Source organism: Symphalangus syndactylus, chromosome 17, assembly GCF_028878055.3.
Source record: "Symphalangus syndactylus isolate Jambi chromosome 17, NHGRI_mSymSyn1-v2.1_pri, whole genome shotgun sequence".
NCBI classification, from domain to species: Eukaryota; Metazoa; Chordata; class Mammalia; order Primates; family Hylobatidae; genus Symphalangus; species Symphalangus syndactylus.
Window position 1 is genome coordinate 84,866,307 of NC_072439.2, and position 12,580 is coordinate 84,878,886.

The window sequence follows — 12,580 nt, forward strand, 5'->3', positions numbered from 1 at the left end:
TCAGCCTCCTGAATAGCTAGGTTTACAGGCATCCGCTACCACACCTAGCTCATTTTTTGTATTTTTAGTAGAGACGAGGTTTTGTGTCCGGAATTGGTGGGTTCTTGGTCTCACTGACTTCAAGAATGAAGCGGCAGACCCTCGCGGTGAGTGTTACAGCTCTTAAGGTGGCGCGTCTGGAGTTTGTTCCTTCTGATGTTTGGATGTGTTCAGAGTTTCTTCCTTCTGGTGGGTTCCTGGTCTCGCTGGCTCAGGTAGGAGTAAAGCTTCAGATCTTTGCGGTGTTACAGCTCATAAAGGCAGTGTGGACCCAAAGAGTGAGCAGCAGCAGGATTTATTGCAAAGAGCGAAAGAACAAAGCTTCCACAGTGTGGAAGGGGACCCGAGTGGGTTGCCATTGCTGGCTGTGGGCAGCCTGCTTTTATTCTCTTATCTGGCCCCACCCTCATCCTGCTGATTGCTAGAGCCAAGTGGTCTGTTTTGACAGGGCGCTGATTGGTGCATTTACAATCCCTGAGCTAGACACAAAAGTTCTCCAAGTCCCCGCTAGATTAGCTAGAGTGTCCACACAAAGGTTCTCCAAGTCCCCACCAGAGTAGCTAGATACAGAGTGTGGATTGGTGCATTTACAAACCCTGAGCTAGACACAGGGTGCTGATTGGTGTGTTTACAAACCTTGAGCTAGATATAGAGTGCCCATTGGTGTATTTACAATCCCTGAGCTAGACATAAAGGTTCTCCACGTCCCCACCAGACTCAGGAGCCCAGCTGGCTTCACCCAGTGGATCCCGCACCGGGGCTGCAGGTGGAGCTGCCTGCCAGTCCCGCGCTGTGCGCCTGCACTCCTCAGCCCTTGGGTGGTCGATGGCACTGGGCACTGTAGAGCAGGGGGTGGCGCTCGTCGGGGAGGCTCGGGCCGCACAGGAGCCCACAGGGTGGGGGAGGCTCAGGCATGGCTGGCTGCAGGTCCCGAACCCTGCCCTACGGGGAGGCAGCCAAGGCACAGTGAGAAATCGAGCGCAGCGCCGGTGGGCCGGCACTGCTGGGGGACCCAGTATACCCTCCGCAGCCGCTGGCCCGGGTGCTAAGCCCCTCATTGCCCGGGGTGGCAGCCGGCTGCTCCGAGTGCAGGACCCACCAAGCCTACGCCCACCCGGAACTCCAGCTGGCCCGCAAGTGCCGCGCGCAGCCCCAGTTCCCACTCGCGCCTCTCCCTCCACACCTCCTCGCAAGCTGAGGGAGCCAGCTCCGGCCTTGGCCAGCCCAGAAAGGGGCTCCCACAGTGCAGCGGTGGGCTGAAGGGCTCCTCAAGTGCCACCAAAGTGGGAGCCCAGGCAGAGGAGGCGCCAAGAGCGAGCGAGGGCTGTGAGGACTGCCAGCAGGCTGTCACCTCTCAGTTTCACCATGTTGGCCAGGCTGTCTCGAACTCCTGACTTAAACTAATCTACCCGCCTTGGCCTCCCAAAGTGCTGGGATTACAGGCATGAGCCACTGTGCCCATCCAGAGAAAGCTTCTCTAAGTATAACACAATACTCAGAAGCTATAATGGAAAAAAAAAAGGAAGGATAGCTTCAACTACGTGAAAAAGTTTTAAAATCTGCACAGCAAAACATACACATAGAGAAAGTCAAACAGCAAACAGAATAATTTTGCAACTCCTGTCACAGATGAAGGGCTACTTTCCTTAACATATAAAGATCTATAAACTGATAGAAAAAAAGATCTGTAAGGAAAGAGAAAATGGTCAAAGAATATGAGGAATTCACAGAATAGAAAAAGTAAGCAAATATAAAACATACTTAATCTCATACCAAATAAGAGAAATACAATAATACACCACACTTCACCTATCATATTAGCAGATAACATAAAGTTTGGCACACTGTAATTAGTGAGGGGTGTGGGAATATTATCACACTTTACTGTTGCAAGTAAAAATTGGCACAACCATTCTACATAGTACTTTTACAATATTTATCAAAATTGCAAATCCACAAAGTCTTTGACCTAGCAAAAGTATTCCTTGGAATTCACCTACAGATATACCCATAGATGTTTGAAATGATATATGATTAAGGAAATTTATTATAGCATTGTTGGAAATAGCAAACTGATTAAAGAAACTAATTAAATAATGTACATGCAGGCCAGGCGTGGTGGCTCACGCCTGTAATCCCAGCACTTTGGGAGCCCGAGGCAGGCGAATCACCTGATGTCGGGAGTTCGAGACTATCCTGACCGACCTGGAGAAACCCCATCTCTAGTAAAAATACAAAATTAGCTGGGTGTGGTGGCATATGCCTGTAATCCCAGCTACTTGGGAGGCTGAGGCAGGAAAATCGCTTGAACCCGGGAGGTAAAGGTTGCAGTGAGCTGAGGTCACGCCATTGCATCCCAGCCTGGGCAACAAGAGCGAAACTCTGTCTCAAAAAAAAAAAAAAAGTACATGCAGAAAAACAATGAATTGCTATGCAGTCATTAAAAAAGAATGAGACAGAGAAATATGTACTCATAAAACACACTGATGAGTGAAAAAAGCAAAATAAAAAACTGTGATTATTTCATCATTTATGTAAAAATAGGAGAAAGAAAATTCCCATATGCTTATATATGTAGAAATATCCTCTAGGCAAGAAAAGTTGTTGGCTTGAGGACAGAGATGATGGAGGTGAATATTTACTGTACACCCTTTTGCATCTTTTGCATTTCGTACCTTAGGCCTATATTAGCTATTGTGAAAGTTGTCGTAATCAAAATGGAGTCACTAATGGTAAAAAAGAAGAAAGAAAAAAAAAAACTCTTACAAATAGAGCTGGGAAAGCTATGAAGAGAGTGTTTTCGGGCTTGTATTCCTGATAACAAAAAGTGTCACAAAAGACTACGAAAACTGGCCTGGCGCGGTGGCTCAAGCCTGTAATCCCAGCACTTTGGGAGGCTGAGGCAGGTGGATCACGAGGTCAGGAGTTCAAGACCAGCCTGGCCAACATGGTGAAACCCTGTCTACTAAAAATACAAAAAGTAGCAGGGCATGGTGGCGAGTGCCTATAATCCCAGCTACTCAAGAGGTTGAGGCAGGAAAAATCACTTGAACCTGGGAGATGGAGGTTGCAGTGAAACAAGATCGCGCCATTACATTCCAGCCTGAGCAACAGAGTGAGAGTCTGAAAAAAAAAAAAAAAAGACTACCAAAACTACAACCTTGCACAAAGGCCATCACATCCTTACACAAAAAATACTTCTGCAAGAACATGTGTCCAGCAACTGCCTATGGAACCCTGGGCTGGCATCACCCGTGTTATTAATCTTTGTAGCCAAGGATAATTATTTCAAAACAATTACATAAAACTCCTCATGTTTTCCTTTAAAAAGCTTACTCCCATTGCAATGGCTTTTTCCAAAATAAATATCTTTTTCTTTTATGGAACCTCTCTCTGTTCCTTATTTAGGCTGATACTACAGAAAAATACATAATTTTAAAATGTTTTGTTTTGCTATAACTTCAAACTTACAGAAAAGCTGCAAGAATAGTACCCTTCACCTAGATTTCCCAAATATTTGTTTGTTCTTTTCTTTCTTTCTTTCTTTTTTTTTTGAAACAGAGTCTCGCTGTGTCCCCCAGGCTGGAGTGCAGTGGTGCAATCTCGGCTCACTGCAACCTCAGCCTCCCATGTTCAAGCGATTCTCCTGCCTCAGCCTCCTGAGTAGCTGGGATTGCAGGCGCGCCACCATGCCAGGCTAATTTTTGTATTTTTAGTAGAGACGGAGTTTCACCATGTTGGCCAGGCTGGTCTCGAACTCCTGACTTCAGGTGATCCACCCGCCTTAGCCTCCCAAAGTGCTGGGATTATAGGCGTGAGTCACCATGCCCAGCCCAAATGTTTCTATTTTATCGCATTTGCTTTATCTTTCTCTCTCTCTCCCTCACCTCATACAGATATAGGTATATATGTGTTACAAACACACTGACACATGCATACATTCACATTTTCTTTTGGAACCATTTGAAAGCAAGCTGCAGACATCATGCTCTTTTTTTTTTTTAACCTCTAACTATGTCACTGCATATTTCCTAAAACAAGGAGATTTTATCACTTGCCTGCAGAATATTTTTGAAAATTGTGAAGTTAACACTGATACATACTATTATTTATTCTATAGACCTACTTCGACTTTCAACAATTGTTCCAAAAGGAAACACTGTAGTGGCCAGGTGCAGTGGCTCATGCCTGTAATCCCAGCACTTTGGGAGGCTGAGGTGGACGGATCATTTGAGGTCAGGAGTTTGAGACCAGCCTGGCCAACATGGTGAAACCCCATCTCTACTAAAAAAAAAAAAAAAAAAAAAAAAAAAAAAAAATTATCTGGGCATGGTGGCACACACCTGTAGTCCCAGCTACTAGGGAGGCTGGGGCAGGAGAATCGCTTGAACCCAGGAGGTGGAGGTTGCAGTGAGCCGAGATTATGCCATTGCACTCCAGCCTGGGCAACAAGAGCGAAACTCCATCTCAAAAAAAAAAAAAAGAAAGAAAGAAAAAGAAAACACTGTAGTACACATTGCATTGACTCTTAGGTCACTTAATTTGTAATGATGCCTCTGTTTTGTTTTTATTATTATTATTATTTGTTGTTGTTGTTGTTGAAATGAAGTCTCACTCTGTCACCCAGGCTGGAGTGCAGTGGTGTAATCTCAGCTTACTGCAACCTCTGCCTCCTGTATTTAAGTGATTCTCGTGCCTCAGCCTCCCAAGTAGCTGAGATTACAGGCACATGCCACCACGCCTGGCTAGTTTTTTTTTTTCTTTCTTTTTTGTAGAAATGGGGGTTTCACCATGTTGGCCAGGTTGGTCTCGAACTCCTGACCTCAAGTGATCCGCCCACCTCAGCCTCCCAAAGTGCTGGGATTACAGGTGTGAGCCACTGCACCCAGCCTGATTCCTCTGTTTTTAAAAAGATGCTGATGATGCTGACATTTTTTATGAACACAGGCCAGTTGTTTTGTACAATATCCTTGAATTTGGGTTTGTCAAAAATAAAATCAGATCAAATTTAAATTTTTAAAAAGATTATTGAGCATACAAAATAACAGTTCCCAAACTAGAGACCTCTGTGCAGCTTCCTAAATGAGGAAGTACATTGATCTCTGTTGTGCAAATAAAGCTGCATAAGCTTGTTTGTATTGGCTTAATGTTGTTACGCTGACAAGGAAGAAAAAGTGTGTTATGGTTAGAGCTAGCATTTTCAGGGAAATCAGGATAGTTTAGGTTTTGACTACACATGGCTCTGGGTTGTTGGCCTAGGGAAATATCCAAACTGTGGCCTCCAATTTAATTTTTCTTTAACAGGTTCATCTGGTATTTCCTCATGATTAGATTTAGGTTATTAGATTTAGGTAATTAGATTCCTCCCTTTGGGCAGGAATACCACAAAAGTGATGTCATACCCATTTCAGTGCATCATATCTGGAGCTACAAAATGTGAGTTTGTTCCATGACTGCTGATGTTAACTTTATCACTTGATTAAATTGGTGTCTGCCAGGTTTCCTCACTGTAAATATATATATTTTTTGACATTCCATATGGTTTTGTCTCCGAGAGGTAGAATTGTGTTTCATACTCTGCCACTTCCTCTCAACATTACTTCTTTTTTTTTTTTTTGAGATGGAGTCTCGCTCTGTCGCCCAGACTGGAGTGCGCTGGCGCGGTCTCGGCTCACTGCAAGCTCTGCCTCCCGGGTTCACACCATTCTCCTGCCTCAGCCTCTCCGAGTAGCTGGGACTACAGGCGCCCGCCACCACGCCCGGCTAATTTTTTATATTTTTAGTAGAGATGGGGTTTCACTGTGGTCTCGATCTCCTGACCTCGTGATCCGCGCGCCTCGGCCTCCCAAAGTGCTGGGATTACAAGCGTGAGCCACCGCGCCCGGCCTCAACATTACTTCTTAATAATTTTCTGCACTTTGCAAAGTTCTACAAGAAACAGACTTGACTTTAACATGAAGTAATGTTTGAATGTGATTGAAGAAAATCCTGGGGGGGAGGAAGTGGAAGTGGAGGTACAGAGTTAGAAGCGGGTGTGCTGTTCTCTCTGTAACTCCATCCACTGATCCTGTCTTAAAGCAGGCATGATTATTTCCAATTTCTGGGGCAAGGGCACTTCTAGTGATCCGTCATCCTCCCAATTGCTCCAATAGAAGTGTGGAACAGCCCGAGTAGCCTCTTGGGTGTTCAATAGGTATATCTGGGATAAAACTAAAGCCCAAAGGAATGACCCATTACAGCATTATATGTATTGAAGGACTTTGATATGCTGGGGTTTTTTCTAATTTTTCTTTTAGGTTCGGGGGTACACGTGCAGGTTTGTGGGGTTTTTTGTTTGTTTTGTTTTTGTTTTTGAGACGGAGTTTTGCTCTTTGTTGCCCAGGCTGGAGTGCAGTGGCACGATCTCAGCTCACTACAACCTCCGCCCTGGGTTCAAATGATTCTTCTGTCTCAGCCTCCCAAATAGCTGGAATTACAGGTGTCGGCCACCACACCCAGCTAATTTTTGTATTTTTAGTAGAGACGGGGTTTCACCATGTTGTCCAGGCTGGTCTTGAACTCTTGACATCAGGTGATCCGCCCACCTCGACCTCCCAAAGTGCTGGGATTACAGGCGTGAGCCACCACGCCCGGCCACGTGTAGGTTATTTATATGGGTATATTGCACGTTGCTGAGGTTTAGCATACAAATGATCCCATCACCCTGGTGAGCATAGTACCTGATAGTTCTTCAGCTATTGCCTCCCTCCCACCATCTCTCCTCTAGGCACTTGGGTTAAAGGTATCCAGTGCCTATTGTTCTAATGTTTGTATAGATGTGTACTCAACGTTTAGCTCCCACTTGTAAGTGAGAACATGTGGTATTTGATTTTCTGTTCCTGTGTTAATTCACTTAGGATAATGGCCTCTAGCTGCATCCATGTTGCTGCAAAGGACATGATTTCTTTCTTTTTTATGGTTGTGTAGTATTCCATTGTAAATATGTACCACATTTTCCTTTCCAGTCCACTGTTGATGGGCATCTAGGTTGACTCTGGATCTTTGCTATTGTGAATAGTGCTGTGATGAACATATGAGTGTGTGTGTCTCTTTGGTAGAATGATTTATATTCCTTTGGGTATATACACAGTACTGGGATTGGTGGGTCATATGGTAGTTCTGTTTTAAGTTCTTTGAGAAATCTCCAAACTGCTTTCCACAGTGGCTGAACTAATTTACATTTCCACCAGCAGTGTATAAACATTCCCTTTTCTCTACAACCTCACTGTCTGTTATGTTTTTGACTTTTTAATAATGGCCATTCTGATTGGTGCAAGATGGATCTCATTGTGATTTTGATTTGTATTTCTCTAACAATTAGTGATATTGAGAAATTTTTCATATATTTGTTGGCTGCATGTATGTCCTCTTTTGAGAAGTGTCTGTTCATGTCCTTTGCCCATTTTTAACAGGATTATTTGTCTTTTGCTAGTTGAATTAAGTTCCCTATAGATTCTGGGTATTAGACCTTTGTCAGATGCCTAATTTGCAAATATTTTCTCTCATTCTGTAGGTTATCTGTGCATTCTGTTGATGGTTTCTTTTGCTGTGTAGAAGCTCTGTAGTTTAATTAGGTCCCACCTGTCAATTTTTGGTTTTGTTGCCATTGCTTTTGGAGACTTAGTCACAAATTTTTTGCCAAGGCTGATGTTCAGAATGGTATTTTCTAGGTATTCTTCTAGGACTTTTATAGTTTTAGATCTTATATTTAAGTCTTTAATCCATGTTGGGTTAATTTTTGTTTATGGAGAAAGGTAGGGATCTAGTTTCAATCTTCTGCATATGGCTAGCCGGTTATCACAGCACCATTTATTGAATAGGGAGTCCTTTCCCCATTGCTTATTATTATCAACTCTGTTGAAGATCAGATGATTGTAGGTGTGCAGCTTTATTTCTGGATTCTCTATTCTGCTCCATTGGCCTACGCATCTGTTTTTGTACCAGTACAATTTGACATGCTTTTTAATGGTGATAAAGATGTTTACATATGTATTATGTCATCAGGACTGCTGTTTGCTTATGTCTCTTTGGGAAAATTATATAAAAGTTCCTTATTCTCCTGGAACAGGCAAACTCAGGACAGGATACACATCATGGTAAGTCGAGTACAAGTCTGGATTTCAGCTTCCATCAACTCCCTCAGCTGGGAACCCCAGTGCAATATTCAGCACCTTGTATTTCTGTTACTTCACGGGGTCATTGTGAAGATTAAATAAGTTATGTCAAATGACCTTTTTTTGTTGTTTTGAGATGGAGTCTCGCTCTGTTGCTCAGGCTGGAATGCAGTGGTGCAATCTCGGTTCACTGCAACCTCTGCCTCCCAGGCTCAGGTGATTCTTCTGCCTCAGCCTCCCGAGTAGCTGGGATTATAGGCGCCTACCACCATGCCTGGCTAATTTTTATATTTTTAGTAGAGACGGGGTTTTGCCATGTTGGCTAGGCTGGTTTCGAACTCCTGACCTCAGGTGATCTGCCCGCCTTGGCCTCCCAAAGTGCTGGGATTACAGGCGTGAGTCACTGTGCCAGGCCTTCAAATGACCTTTGAAGACTATAAAGTGATACACACATGTGAGTTATTCTTAGGCCTATTGCAGGAAAGACCAGGAGGTCCAGAAGGGCTGTCAACCCAGACTTTGCATTCAAAAAGGGTTTTAAATTTAAACCTTCTCCAAATGAAGTCATTCATATAGTCCCAGCAACACAGTGATCAGATGGACAGAAATTTGAACCTGTGCCTCAGTGCAGGACCACGCTCCCTACACTGTGCCATGAATTGACATTTTATTTTTATCTTATAATTATCCCACGAATAGCCACAACTTTGCATTGTCGTTTTTGTGTCAAAATGTTATTTTGTTACATGTCAACATGTAAAATATATCACCATTTTTGAAACATTGTTTTGGCTTTCCTAAATTAAAAAATATATATATTCCTCAATAAATGGAAGTGCTCTGAGTCTCTCTGATCTTCTGAAAATCCATTTTGTAAAATAGAGCAGGGTTCAGTGATTCTGAAAACAAATGTATGCCAGCTCAGCTTTCTAATGCCTAAAAAAGGCCCAGGCATTTTCCTTATCATCAATCTCATCATTTTAAATTAAGCTCTATGACTCTGTTAATCCTACAAATTTTTTGTTGTTCCCCATGTCAGTTAAGATGTTTTTGCCTGTAAGCCACAGAACATCCAACTAAAAATGAGGGACATTTATTTCACATAACAAGGATAGAAGGTGGGGTGTTTCCAGGACTGGTTAACTCAATAGCTCAATGTTATCACCAAGGATGCGGCCATGTGCTTCCTATCCTGCTCTGCCATTTTCAGCGAGTGTCAAAAGAAGGCTGCAGTGGCTCCTGCCATCACAGCAGACACAACATCAAGCAAAGACAAGACTTTTTCTCTCATGCATATGAGTTTTTCTCCCCCGGTTTAAAAAACCTTTTATTATAGAAAAGCTTTACCATTACAAGAGTGGGTAGAATTATATAATAAATCCCTGTACACATTATACAATTTTAATAATTATCAACTCACGATTAACCTTTTTCATCTATATCCCACCTATCACCACTTCCTATCAGATTTTTCTGAGGCAAATTTCAACCATCATTTAATTTCATCCATCAATATTTCAGCATGTGTATATTCAAAATTAATAACTCTTTAAAAAATAATCAAGGCCAGATATGGTGGCTCACACCTGTAATCCTAGCACTTTGGGAGGCCAAGACAGGAGGATCACTTGAGGCTATGAGTTCAAGACCAGCCTGGACAACATAGTGAGACTCTGTCTCTACAAAAAAATTTAAAAAATTAGCCAGGTGTGGTGCTCACCTGTAATCCCAGTTACTTGGGATGCTGAGGTGAGAGGATCATTGAGCTCAAGATGTCAAGGCTGCAGTGAACCATGATCACACAACTGCACTCCAGCCTGGGTGACACAGTGAGACCCTGTCTCTAACAACAAAAAAAAAAAACAAAAAACATCACAATATCATAATCACATCTAAAAGTATTAACAATAATTGCTTAATATTATCAAATATACTTAGTTTTTGCATTTCCCTAATTGCCTTATGAGTATTCTTTCTTTCTTTTTCTTTTTTTTTTTAAATTGAGACAGAGTCTCACTCTGTAGCCCAGGCTGGAATGTAGTAGCATGATCATGGTTCACTATGACCTCTAACTCCTGGGCTTAAGTGATCCTTCCCCATCAGCCTCCCAAAGTATTGGAATTATTGGCATGAGCCACCCCAACTGGACTATTTTTTTCTTTCTTTTTAACTTTATATAAAATTTATTATTTGCAGTTTTTTCGAACCACCTTCCAAAAAAGGTCCAACCTTTACAGTTGGTTGGTGAATTTCTTGTGACTCTCCCAATCTATAGATTCTTCTATCTCTTTTTCTTTTTTGAGACAGTCTCGCTCTGTTGCCCAAGCTGGAGTGCAGTGGCGCAATCTTGGCTTACTGCAACCTCTGTCTCCCAGGTTCAAGCGATTCTCCTGCCTCAGCCTCCCGAGTAGCTGGGACTACAGGTGTGTGCCACCACGCCAGGCTAATTTTTGTATATTTAGTAGAGACGGGGTTTCACTATGTTGGCCAGGCTGGTCTCGAACTCCTGACCTCGTGATCCCCCCGCCTTGGCCTCCCAAAGTGCTGGGATTACAGGTGTGAGCCACCGCGCCCGGCCCTTCTATCTCTCTTTTAATTCCCTTGACTACTTTTTTTTAAAGAATTTAAATTGTTCTCTGGTTCCCTAAAGTTCAGATTTTGCTACTGTCTCCTCTTGGTCTCTTTGAATATGGTCATCTGTCCTTTACATTTCCCATAAATTGGTGGTTGTACCAGCCAGCACCAGCTGACCCAGCAGATGACTGCAGATGCATGAGTGCACCTGGCCAAGATCAGAAGAACAGCTTTTGTTGGTTAATGTTAGGTGTCAGCCTGACTGGATTAAAGAAGACCTAGATAACTGGTAAAGCATTATGCATTAGTCAGGTTCTCTAGAGAGACAGAACTAGTGGAATATATATATATATATATATATATAAAGGGAAGTTTATTAAGTATTAACTCACACGATCACCAGGTCCCACAAAAGGCTATCTGCAGGCTGAGGAGCAAGGAGAGCCAGTCCGAGTTCCCAAACTGAAGAACTTGGAGTCTGATGTTCGAGTGCAGGAAGCATCCAGCACGGGACAAAGATGTAGCCTGGGAGGTTAAGCCGGTCTCTCTTTTCACATTTTTCTGCCTGCTTACATGCTAGCTGTGTGGGCAGCTGATTAGATTGTGCCCACCTAGATTAAGGGTGGGTCTGCCTTTCCCAGCCCACAGACTCAAATGTTAATCTCCTTAGGCAACACCCTCACAGAAACGCCCAGGATCAATACTTTGTATCCTTCAGTCCAATCAAGCTGACACTCAGTATTCACCATCACACATTATTTTGGGGTGTGTCTATGAGGGTGTTTCCAGGGGAGACTGGCATGTGTGTCTCAGTGGACTAAGTGAGGAAGATCCACCCTCAACCATCCAATCCACTGGGAACCCAGAGAAAACAAAAGCAGAGGAAAAGCTAGTTGGTTTCTCTTTCTCCTGGAGCTGGCATACATACTTCTCCTGCCCTGGGACATGAGAACTCTTGGCTTTCCCGTCTTTGGACTCCAGGACTTACATCAGTCCCCTCTCATCCCCTGCACTCCTGCCCTGGGCTCTCAGGCCTTTGGACTTGGACTGACCCATGCCACGAAGCATCCTGGGGTCCTCTCCAGCTTGCAGACAGCCTGCCGTGGGACTTGTCAGTTTCTATAATCACACGAGCCAATTTTAATAAATCCCTTCTCATATATCTATGTATATCCTATTGGTTTTGTCTCTGGAGAACACTGACTAACACATAACCCTAGCAAACCCAGACCATGTTGCTGACCGACAGAATCATGAGCTGAATAAATAGCTGTTATTTTAAGCCATTAAGTTTTGGGGTGATTTGTTATACAGCAAAAGATAACTGATACACAGAATAAACTCTTTTGTGGTGGACTTCTTTAACTTAACATAACGCCTGAATTTTATTCATGTTTTATGTGTTTGTTACATGAAAATACCACGACGGTAGACACAACAGGGCCATGTTCCTTCTGGATAAAATATGGGAAAATCTACTCTGATTCACCTATCTGATTTACAGCGAAAGCTGTATAGTGAGGTTTCAATGCACATTTTAAATTGTATCGAATGGCCCGGCGCAGTGGCTCACGCCTGTAATCCCAGCACTTTGGGAGGCAAGGTGGGTGGATTGCTTGAGGTCAGGAATTCGAGACCGACCTGGTCCAACATGGTGAAACCTAGTCTCGACTAAAAAAACAAAACTTACCCGGTCATGGTGGCGGGCGCCTGTAATCCCAGCTACTCGGGAAGTTGAGGCAGGAGACTCATTTGAAGCTGGGAGGCAGAGGTTGCAGTGAGCCAGATTACAGTACTCCACCCCAGCCTGGATG